Here is an 11,019-nt window from a genome sequence, read left to right as displayed (position 1 = left end):
ACAATCATTTGCAATAAAAGTACTCATTTGGTTGCACATTTATGATTCGCCTGTTGATGGTGAATCCATATGCTTTCATAGCGTGCTACCCTGTGAAAGAGGCCATCTACTGCTTCCAGTCATGTTTCAGTGCTAAACTAAAGGGTGGAAGACCATGCACTTCCTGTCTGCTGGCTGTCAGTAAATAGATGCAGGTATCATCCCAGCTAAAGTTCAGTCCATTATAGTCAAGGTACTGGTGGCACAAAACCCTGGAGACCTTCGACTTTGTGTTGCATGACATTTCCCCTCACAGGGATTTGGCATATGAAAATATAGACACAATCAAAAAGGCTGGAGGTGTGTAAGATGAATAAGCACCATTCTTGTGGCAAACACTGACTCCAGCTAAAATTCTACAAGGCTGCACTGGAGGACGTGACTATTGAGCACAGACAGTCGGAGGCCCACAGGTTGCAGTTCTGCAGCAGTTTGCTCTATGAAACCTGAATTAAACTAGAATTTGGTTTCAATTTAAAGGAAGTTATTTTGGAAATTATTTTAAAACAGCCACACTGGTCGACTGGTACACAAGCCTGACTATCAAGACGGTACCCAGTGTTACATTGGCATCCTTCCTCACAGGGTCCCAGAGTCTGATTTATGTCAGAGCAAAAGGAAGACTATTCAGCTATTGTATATGAAAAACTGAGGACACAGATGAGCTGTAAAATAAACATGGGAGGTAAAACAGTAATTTCCTTCATTAATTAATTGACAAATAAAGCCAAACAATGTGTGAAGTTAGCCTAACCAGTCTGTGGTATTTACCCAGAGGCCAAGTATTCCTACCATCTACTTACATGCAAAGTCATAACAAAGGGAAAAAGGTCTCTTGAGGTATGTCAGAATGCCACAGTACTGGTTAGAGGTGTACTCTGGCGTACTCTATCGACAGTTTTGACTAGTACTTTTACATGCGTCACTGCAGGATGACTTAAATCATCACGGGACACAAGGATCAGAACTCACAGTGCCATTGGGCAGTTGCAGGTCATCAGGGATTACATTAGAGTTCCCACAAAGGCCACAGGTTGTGTTCTGGTTGTGTCGCATACCTTGATCTTAACGTCTTTTTTTCCCACATCTCATTGAGCAGAACTGATTTTAAGGTAGCTATTTTCCATCCATTTTCTGATGCGTGCTGATGTTCTGGGCCGGCTTTCATAAACACTATTTACCTGTGTGGAATGTGTCACTGTTAAACACAAAATAGCTTGCATGGGCCATTTAAAAGCTTTTACATACACATGAGATGCCATGTTGCAAAAAGTATTACATAGTTTACCAGAATTCTTCCAGGAGAAGCCGCTGACATTTTCAAATCCATCTGATGGACTTGCAGATAGATTTGTCTGCCCTCACAGGTATAAAGTAATATATAGAATTCAGACTTCAAATGTAGTATATAGTGTTTCATCCAAAGAGCAGTGTGCTGCTTGAAGTTTGGGGTGGAAAATAAGTTGACACTTCTCATCCTCTCCACAGGAGACATTGTGATAAGGCATGTGTCCTCCAGCACGACATGCACAGCTTTGTTCGCACCTACACCTCTCCTGTGTTGCCTTTAAGTCCGTGGTACATACAGCCCGAATTTTCTGGAGAAACACATAAATTGCCACAGTGCACCAAGCCCCAAAAGGTATAGCTGGTGTAACTGGTACTGAAGGAGCAGCAGAATACTGAAGATTGTAAAATGTCAAATTTAAGTTCGACCAGTGACCCATGAGTACCATCTAGTGGTCAAATTACACAAAAAGGTTGTAACAAAAGCAATAACATACCTGTATTTCAATTAGACTTTACACATAAAGACGACTGCAGAAGACTGCAGCTTCCTCAATGTAAAGCATGTTCTCGGTATTTATATTAAATACTGTTCATGCTCTTTTCTTCATGTGCTCAATAACAATCTAAACCAGAAGCAATGGCATCTGCAGACTACATATTTCATTTGGTGCGCAATGATGCTGAATGCTAAACAGCATAACAATTGTAGAGGTTATTAATTGACCTCAGAGGAGCTGCAAGCACATGAACACTTACTACAGAATTCCTCTAAGCAGAAACTGCAGCAGTATGGGAAAGGCAAACCCAGGAATACTCTGCCAGTGAACACCACAGTGCAGCCTGGAGGCCCTCATGAAGACACAGGTCACTGACACATGGCTTGTAAAAACTGGAGGGGTCCACCACACCGTGACAGAGTCTGAATGGTCCATTAACTTGCAGAATTTCCCCACAAGACAATGGGCTGGAAAATCTGGACAGATGCTCAGGTGAACATTTTGGACAAGTTCCTCTTGGACAACCCTTCACACAGCAAAGACTCTGCCCACGCCTCCAAATATGTCCACACCGCTCAGGACTAAGATTGTCCTGTTTATCACTTACTACAAGATCATCAGCAGCATCAGAGTTAAAGTTGCCACACAGAACATTAACATATTTACAGGAAAGAGTAAAGCTAATAATCCTATCTGTGCTGAGGCTAAATGCAACTCCTGTTGTTGACTAATGTATATATGTATGTTTAGTATGTATGCTGTCTCAAAGAAAAAAAAACTGTCGTATTACTGAAGTAATAGGACACCCTCCTCTTGACACCATCAACCTGTAGGTGGAGCCAAAACTGCATTTAAACGTTTGCCCACTTTGAGAACCTGTGGTAACAACTTACGAAGTTAAGCAGAACAACATGAATGGTTTTGGGGCTTATTTCTGTTTTTAGTGTTTTTCTGCTAAGCCTCACAGGCAATCCACTCACATTGACCAGGGCATGAAGTGCTCACTCCGTGTGTCCATCTATCTGTACATAATGGAAATCAAAGCAGGTGTGGTCGAAGGTTGCTCTGTGTTGAGGAGAGCAAGCGCGTGTCTGCAAAGTACAGAACACAGCCTCTCATTCCATCTAGCATCACCTGGTGCCTGTGGTGGGTCACACACAGCTGGGTGCAACCACACTGGGATCGAGGGACACAGATGTCACCATCCAGGACTACCCCTGGGTCACACTAGCAGGTCTCTACACACACCGCTGTGCAGGGCCTTGAACTGAACGGGTCCCGACAGGTGGCAGGGCAGGCTGTACCGCACCAAGAATCATGGCTAATCAGTAGGCAGGAAGTGGCTGATAGACAGAGAAGATCTATAATGGAACATTTTTTACATTTAACAGATAATTGTTGGACAATTCAATTTAGTAGAGCTTATAACAGCATATTGGAAAACTTTTTTTTCAAGTCTAAGACATTTACGAGCATAGTCAGTCATTTCAGAAAAACACTTTCTGCTTCCTCGTGATGCTTTTAAATGAAGATATGAACACAGATTTTTAACTTGCGACAGGATTTTTTGCACGTTATCACAGGAGCACAAGTTAATTACAATCACCACTGCAGAGATTTTATTGGAACGAATGACTTTGTGACACAAGTTAAATGGATATTTCATGAAGTGAAATCCAACAAGAAGAACTCCCCACCTCCAACCATAGTTTGTAGCATTAACAGCCTCATCCACTGGCTTCTTCAAGTCATCATCTTCATTGCCATTAATATTCCCCCACAGGCTTTGGACCTTTGTTGCATTCAGTAGGAGGATGAAAGCAATATGAGAGCTGTCATACTTAATTTGGATGCCCAGACTAGTATCTGCAACTACAAATGCGCCACTCTGATATATCTCCATAAGTCCAAACTGTAACATTACTGGCATGAACTTTTTTTCCACCATCAATCTCGTTGAAGAAGAATTGAAATGTAAGTACTTCTCAAGGAGTTATAACCATTTATTCACTGTGAATTAGCATGACTACAATTTAAAATGATAGATTTAGAAAATATGAGCATCTTACTGCATAATGTGCAAATGAAACCATGTCCAAAAGAAGCTAGAATGTACCATGATCTACCCAAGCACAGCACATTTGTCCTTCATTGATTGTCATAGTGTTTTTTAGCTAATAGCTTTAGCTTTTGTCATTTAGAACAGTATATGCAATGTTCTTGGAATTCAACCATTTTACCATCAAAACCGTAGAGAATGGCAATTCCCAGGACCCAACACTGAGGTTTGCTGAGTTTTGTTGTGGGAACAAGTGTTTCCATTCTCACAGCCTTTAATATCTGAAATATAATCAAATTTAATGCTTTCCCATTTGTTTTAGCAATTCTATTTCACATTAGAAGCTTTGAAATGTGACTCAAATTAGCACAAATTTCATTACTTAAGGCTGTTGAGCCTGTTGTCGAGACAAAACCCATTCTCCAAGATTCTCAAGTGCATAATGGACTATTTACCAAGAAGAAAGGTTTAACCTCATTTTAAAAACATGCTGTGCAGCTGTTTAAATGGCCAGAATAACCAGCAGGGCCTACCTGTCCTAGTACAGCTGGTGCACCTCTCCCTCAGGGCAGGAGGCTTTTCACAGTACGTGTGACAGAAGCAGTGCATACTTCAGTCAACATTATGTCCCTGAGTATAGAGAATCACCAATTCCACCTTTAGACCCATAAACAAACATCACCAAACTACAAAGAGCTGGGACCTATTTTCTATAACATTTGATCACTGCTGCCACACAAGTACTTTCGCCAACCCTAATGAGTCACATAATTAACGATGCTTGTGCGGAAAAGGGAACGTCACTTGTTGGACTCAACTGTTGCACAGTGTTCACAACAGGTGGTTTGTCACGCGTAAACATGTCATAAGAGCATACGCCCGAGCATGAACAAAAGGTCTATCAAAATTCAAATCAAGCTCTTCAAGTCAGATGATGTTCTCATTTACAGTTATTTACTGTGATTAATGAACGTAGATTCTGGTTTCACAAGATGTACTTACCTCCTAGTTGGATAAGAGAGCACAGTCTCGCACTCTCATCCCTCATAACAACGGGCAGTGGATATCAGCCGAGAAACCACAGTGCTGGAGGCGTGCACTTACGCATACATTATAGTGAGTTTTTGGGGCACGAGTGCACTGAGGGTTGGAAAAAAGGTTCACATACTAAGAGGAAATAGAGCTTAAATCAATTCACAATTTCACTGTTTAAAAAAAAAAAGCTGTGGAATTGCAATACGCGTTCTTTTTTCCATTAGAGGTATTTAATTCATTCACACAGTTCAGAAAGAAAGAACCACAATGGAGTGACATCCACCAAACAGTCCTGCAGAAGCAAGCAGCATTCCGCATGATTTATCAGATGAGAAAGCACCTGCTGTAGGGGAATTACACTCTGAAAAGGCACATTCCTGAGAGCAGTTTATCCCAGGTGGTGAGGGTGACCAGGCCGCAGCATTGACAACAGGACTGCCTGCATCAACGTGGGTCTCTCCACACAGGCTGCACAATTTTCTATGGGAGGCAAGAATAGCCATTTGTATCAGTCTGGGCCCTCCATAGGTGGCAACAACTCTAGTGACTGCACGGAAGCCTAAAATAAAGAACCGTAAATGTGGTCCAGATGGACAGGAAGACTGTCACCCCGTCAATCAAAAAATTAAAATTGTAATCACAACCAGTAGATATAATCAGATTTTTTGGTAAATTCGGAGCAGTTTACCTTTACTTTTCCCCACAGGCTCCGTCCCTTTTTTCACCTCGAGTCAGTAGAACATGAGGTGCAGCTGTGCCAGGTGGATAAACAAAACAGGAACAGAATTCAGCTCTTCGCACATCTGGGATAGAACACAACATTTTCTTACATTAAAGTCAAAATTACATCCATCATTGGTCATAAACTCTACTGCCAATGACTGTGCACGTGCCATGTTGCAGTCCACGGCATGGCCTGCAGCCATTTTTAATGATGTACTTTGTTCCTACTGGGCATCTGCGGTCAGTGCACGGCGCTTTGTTGCGAGCCACGGCGACACAATGCTGCCGAGTGTGCCCATCAGGGTAGACGTTTTCAGGAATTTCATGGTAAACGCCACTGTAAATGCAGCCGCGCAGTGTGGTAGACCGTTACCACAGCTGGGAAAATACCCAGGTTTGCAGAAACACTCGTCTCTGCATTTCTCTATTTGAAGACTTGGGTTTTCCCACACAGACTGATGCGTGACTGGCACACAGGCGGTATTTGCTGTTAGGCGGGCATGAAAAGGAAATAACTGAACAGTCCTATTCTCACCATGAACTCTCATTAAAGTAACAAAAACAGACAACCCTCCAATGAGCCACTACAGCCCCTATTTCTTGAAACAGCCGCATAAGCATCCAAAAAAAGAACAGCATGGTTGTCAAAAAAAGAGGTCATAAAAGCAGTTTCATAAAACTTGAGGGTTGACTGTATTGTGACAGGTCTGGAACAGCCCTTCTGTGTCAGTTAGCCACCCACAAAGTTAGCGTCCCCGATAATAAGTCTCATCTCGTGGATCCCAAAATGACGTTATCAGAGAAACATCCACACATACATGGACAGCGTTTGTCTGCCAGTGTGTCATGTTTGTGAGATCAGACTCTGGAGCCGCCACATCTTCTGGATCATCATTAAAAGTCCCACAAAAGCCACAGAGTGTGACAGAAAACGATTTTTGGTATTTGATCAGTCAGGACATTAGAACTGTGTCACAGTGACCAAAGTTGGTCTCTATAGACGTCAACATCACAGTCATCTTGAGCTTTACTTTTCCTTGATTTAACATCAAGGGAAGATGTAAAAGACTATCCATTAGGGTTAAAAAGAAAAATTAAGCAACCATTAAATTAAATGTATGAGAAATAGACCTACCACAACTTTATTATTCCAATCAGCTTACAGGATGATGAAAAACATTTGAATATGTTGAAAGTTAACATTTATGCTGCCACCTCCCCCTTTTTTGGACTTCCACACTAAAGTCTTTCAAACTCCACCAGGAGGTCCATTAAGAGGTGAGTAGGAAAGTGCAGTTGCCAGTGATGTCACAGGTGCGACCATCAAAGGTAGTAAAATGATCAACTCCTTTGACGGCGCACATCTCGGGACTATCCCTGTGGCAGTCCTGGACTCCATTCAGAAGTCTGCATACTTCACTGTGCTGGCAGTGAGAATGAGCACACACAACCTTCCTGGAATTAGGCTGGCAGACACATTTCTCCTGGCACGTTATCCTTCCAGAAGTTCTCCTTTGGGAGATAGTGGGAATCGTAGTGGAGACGAGCACACTTGCCAGGTGGTTCACACTTCCCACCACTGAGCAGATACCCTCTGTTGCACTGGCAGGATTCCACACAGGGTTTTTTACAATTATGATGAGCTTCAGGGTTACTACAGGTAGCTGGGCAAGCACAGATTCACCTTTCAGAGTGGCTATTTGCAGGACATGGCTAGCTGTGAAAAGAACACCGCATTATTAGCGTTCATCCAGAAACCACAACACAGCAACAATGAACATTTTAGAACTCACTTCTCCAGTTTTGGATTCTGACCCCAATCTTTTGGCAAATAGTAACATAAGCAGATCGAAGATGCAGCTACTGCAAGACAGAGGTAGATCACACAACTATTAACAAACAGCTCAGGATCAATGAGTGAGTCTGTAAACGGTTCCTCGCTCTTCTGCAGCAATGCAACCAGTCAGAAGGAAGCTTCTTACCAAACTCTAAAAAGTTGTGGGTGGAGTGCCCAATGGTTAAGACACACCACTAACACAAGTACCTGCACCATTATTCAGCAACCACAGTGCCTGGAGATGGTGCTTCCAATCATTAACATGAGACCAAAGGCAGAGTCCAAGATGACATTAGTCCCAGTTGGATAAAAATCCACCGACCCATTTACCAGTGTGAGCCACAGGTGGTTCTCTCCATTATTCTGAAATTAAAATAGAATAGACAATGAGCAATAGACTAAGAAATTGACAATTTTTAAATTCAAAGTAGCTCCTTTAACCCACCTTAACATGGTTTAGGCCAACTTTTACCAAGGAGATGTTAAAACCACGGATTCTTATCTGGACCAGGTGGATGTTGGACAATGTTGCGCTGTTCAAGTATGCTCCCACAACATTACTCTTCAGTGGAATACAAGCGTTTAATCCTGCACAGGTGGTTAGAACTAATGGGTAGTCGCAGCTTCCCTGCAGGGCAAGATCTCCACCATCAAAGGTGTGGTTCTAACCGCCCACCCCACGCAGACCATATTTTAGTTTTTGGAAAAAAAAAAACGAAAACCAAACAAACAAAAAAAAAGTGCACTTCCATCTTTGCTTGCGCAATTTTTTGGTAACCACAATGTGATCTTCACAGGAAGTGGCCACTTAAACAGAAAATAAAAATACACAGTTAAGTCCATGTAAATTTAATTCTTTCACATCCTCTTCTGAAGAATCTTGGCTCCTTCATAGAATTGATGAAACATCAAACTATGTGGAGGGACTCTGGCCATCTTTATGTCTTAAGTAAAGCGGTTGAAGAGGAGCCTCACTGTTGATATGACTGTCAGAGGTCAAAGATAATTAACCCACATAATGCCACCACCAAGAGGCCCTCTCTCTAGCTGTAGTGTGATGGGTACTTGAATTCAGTGCACTTATTGCCAACAGGAAACTGGAGCGTGTTCCTGCGTTTGCTAAGGGAGGGATGAAATAATCAAATCTCCAACTTTCCCACTGGTTTCAGTTGAGAAAATCCCAACAAACAGTCCCCAGGTGTGTGTTTGGAGCAAGCAAACCAATCTACAACTCTAACAGCCTTTATGGGAGTTCAACTCTGAACCAGAAAGACTGGAGTCACTCTGGAGGCAAACACTCTGAAGCGCTCCCGTATGCAAATGAAGGAATCTCCCTTCGGGGTACACATCGCCTCTGAAGAGCACTCCCCCAGAGAGAAATATCTTCACTGATGTTTCATCCTCTGAATTGGTGATCACCATCTGGCTGATGGCAGCTTGCTTAGAGAAGCGAGCAGTAATGGGATAGTTGTGGATCCCCCAGGAAAAAACATCATGGAGAAGGGTGTAGGGTAGGCACTAGATTTAAGACCAATGACAAGGGAGGAATGATCACTGGACATTCTACCCGACAGGTCAATTGTCTTTGATTAGCAGAAGAAAGAAGTGTTGTATGAAAACACTTTTCAGGACGTCTACGGTGACTGTAGCCCAAGTTATAGTGCCTGCAATCGTCACTTGATGGTTAACATTTTCTGCTGGGTCATACTGAGGTTAACGTCATAAACTTCCTATCAGACAATGACCCCAGACATGCCTGAAGAAAACATAACCAACAATACATAAATCTGAATAACACAATTGCAAATGGAGCACGTACACTATCCTGACCCACCGCGGCGTGTGACTCGGCTATGAACGCTGAAAAGTTGCAGTACAGCAAGGCGACTTGCGCAACAAATATAACTGATGGTGTCAGGTTTCAGAGTAAACAGCCAATGGGAGCACAGTTCCTGGTTCCAGACTGAGAACACCTGTGTTCCCTACACACACTCTGGCAGTTTCCATGATAACAAGGGTCTAGCAAGGAGCTACATAGCAACACTCAAATCGACCGCTCACTTAAATGTAAGTACACCTTTCTGGCTTTTTTTTTTTTTTAATAACTAAAGGCTTCTTTCATCGTATGCAAGAAAGGAATATAGTATCCAAACGCCTGTTTACTCTTAGCACTACAGGTTATTGTGCAAGCTGTCTTTGCAAATGGTGAAAAGTTACTCAAGGACTAAGCAAACAGTTACTCTGCAGAAGTCACTGTTGGCTCGCCAGGGTTTTAGGTTAGAACATTTAACCCTCAACACTTGAAGCCAGATGAGAGACGGCCAAGTGCTTCCCATCTGATCAATAACCAGCTTTAATTCGTGCAGACAGTGCACAGATTATCTTTATCTGTTGGCATGTCTTCGAGACACTCCACCCACCCATCACTCAAAACTAATTAAACAGCTCGACTCTAAAAGGTGTAAAGCAGCACTGTTGAGACTAGAGTTATGTGGGTATAAAGCAGCACTGTTGAGACTGGAGTTATGTGGGTATAAGGCAGCGCTGTTGAGACTTGACTTATGTGGGTTAAGCAGTGCAGCAGCCGATTTGTGCGTCCGAGGGTGAGGGCCGAAGTTAAGCCGTAAAAATATCCAATCTACGAAGAAAAACGTACCGAGTTCCAAAAGAGCAACAAACTGCATCGCTGCCCCGAAACAATACAGGTTAATCGAAAGGGGGAAAAGTGGTTTTAGCTCCGATTTGTCTCAAGGTGTCCGTTTTTTGGGGGTAAAGCGTTACGTCATTAGCGCACCTGTGATTATCGGGGTGCTTTTATACGTGGTCAACGCGGACGTCATCAGCCGTCGACCGCTCTGGTGCGATATTAACACTAATAAAACGCGTCTTTATTGTCAAGCTGGTCAGCAAATCTAAGGGGAGCTTCTTGGAAACGTAAGGTAATTTCCACGGCGAAGTTTATCGAGAATCCCCTCGTTTGCTGAGAGCGCTGAAGCGTTCGCTCGAGGCCCCAAACCGCCGCGCGCGGCTTTTCCTGTTGACGCGGCTGTGAGTCATCGCAGCTGTCTCGAGGGCGATGACTTTTCAGCCGCTCGTGGGAACATCTGCAGGCACGAGGAGAAGCGAGGATTCTGGCTGGTTTGGAGCTGCCTTGGTAGGTTCTCTGCACAATGGCACTGCATTATGAGCTTGCTTTCAATTCCATCCCATAATCTAACTGACTTGTTTTATGACGGTAGCCGTCAGTCTTATCTCTCACTTCCTGCATTTGCTTGCGAGAGTGTGAGATAACTTTTCACTGTCTGCCCCAGAATGCCTTGAAATAAGGATGCAAACTTATTTTCTGGAGCTGTTGAGATCGTTATATGCTTGGAAAAGTCTCTTTTCAGTTTGTTTCCTAATAGGCTGCATTTCATTTAAGCTTGATTTATAAAACACATCCTCACGTTGATTTTGAGAGGTGTTATGGTTGTGTTCACTTACACACATAGCCTACATACGGAACTAACTAAATAAATGAAATGAAATGAATAGTTTGA

At 42.9% G+C, this 11,019-nt stretch overlaps 1 long non-coding RNA gene across 2 annotated transcripts; it reads right to left on the bottom strand.

Annotated features, from left to right (window-relative positions):
* Nucleotides 1-6,769: 6,769 nt before the first annotated feature.
* Nucleotides 6,770-9,169, bottom strand: LOC105416695 (uncharacterized). Of its 2 annotated transcripts, none has more exons than XR_964672.2 (4): nucleotides 7,926-9,169; nucleotides 7,626-7,843; nucleotides 7,437-7,506; nucleotides 6,770-7,360 (listed from the first exon to the last, which is right to left on the bottom strand). It is a non-coding gene; the product is annotated as an uncharacterized lncRNA (long non-coding RNA). The 2 variants fall into 2 exon arrangements; XR_964673.2 differs by having other exon boundaries at nucleotides 7,688-7,843.
* Between the last annotated feature and the right edge of the window lie 1,850 nt (nucleotides 9,170-11,019).

This window comes from Takifugu rubripes, chromosome 7, assembly GCF_901000725.2.
Source record: "Takifugu rubripes chromosome 7, fTakRub1.2, whole genome shotgun sequence".
Lineage (NCBI taxonomy): Eukaryota > Metazoa > Chordata > Actinopteri > Tetraodontiformes > Tetraodontidae > Takifugu > Takifugu rubripes.
This window is presented reverse-complemented; position numbering and strand designations above follow the sequence as displayed.